This window comes from Frankliniella occidentalis, unplaced genomic scaffold (genome assembly GCF_000697945.3).
Source record: "Frankliniella occidentalis isolate FOCC.00 unplaced genomic scaffold, Focc_3.1 Scaffold59, whole genome shotgun sequence".
NCBI lineage: Eukaryota > Metazoa > Arthropoda > Insecta > Thysanoptera > Thripidae > Frankliniella > Frankliniella occidentalis.
Genome location: NW_026267189.1, coordinates 1,314,638 through 1,315,566, shown reverse-complemented (window position 1 = coordinate 1,315,566; position 929 = coordinate 1,314,638). Strand labels below are relative to the sequence as shown.

Here is a 929-nt window from a genome sequence, read left to right as displayed (position 1 = left end):
CAAATCCCTGTGTCTTTCCCTGTGGAGATCCCCGTACCCTCGATCTTTACAATGGCAAGTATTCCCTAACTTTAGTGGGGGACTGCTAAACGCTGCCGCTAAATAAGCTGAACGCAAATCGGATCGGGTCTAGATTTAACGGCAATAATCTTTGGGTACGGGGCAGACTTGTGCTTTGAGCTTTGGATTGGAATTTGCTTTTCTTCTCCGCGGCCGCGTCACGCACCGCGCTACGCTTCGCCACCGCCCCGATCATCAGGAAATGACCTACCGGGCGTGGCGCAGCGTGGTGGTGGTGGTGGCGGCGGTGGTGGACGTACACGTCAGTGCCCCCCGCTCCTGCCCCGCCCGCCGTTGCCACTTTCAATTCCGGGCTCGTCCGCGACAGGCTCTGCCATCGCCATGCTTTTCCGGGCGAAGGCTCCTCCCCCCCCCCTTTCCCGCCCCTGGCCGCCCCTCTGCCTCGGACACCATACCACCGCCGCCGGGGGAAGGCAGGGCAGCAGGACGGCACGGGGCATTAGTGTCTTACGCAATGCAATACGAGCAGAGGGCAGCCGGCCAGGCCGAGCCAGGGGGAAGTACAACAGAAAAAAAATAGGCAGCAAGAAACACACACCAAAGTGAGGGGGATATTTTTTTTCTTTACCCTCCTTAGTATAGGAATGTGTGAGTAAGAGAAATGGTGTGAGAGCCGGACAATATGAGAAATCGCACGTGTGGTTTAGAAGGAAGGAAACGCACGCCGTGACCGCCCTTCCCTTCCCCCTTTCCCCTCCTACTCCTTCTCCCTTGCGCGGACGAGCCTGCTGACTCCCACGTGTCTGTTTTAATTACGTGACCTTTCCGTTACTTTATGTTGTGCGCGCGGAGCTGTTCGCTGAGCGGATCTTCTTGATAGCCCCTCACCCCCCGCCCTCCTCCTCCTC

General features: G+C 57.8%; 1 protein-coding gene across 1 annotated transcript in view; it reads left to right on the top strand.

The window, feature by feature from the left end:
- The window catches only part of LOC113216755 (epithelial discoidin domain-containing receptor 1-like), a 186,908-nt gene that overhangs the window by 163,844 nt on the left and 22,135 nt on the right, over window positions 1-929 (top strand). The window lies entirely within an intron of this gene.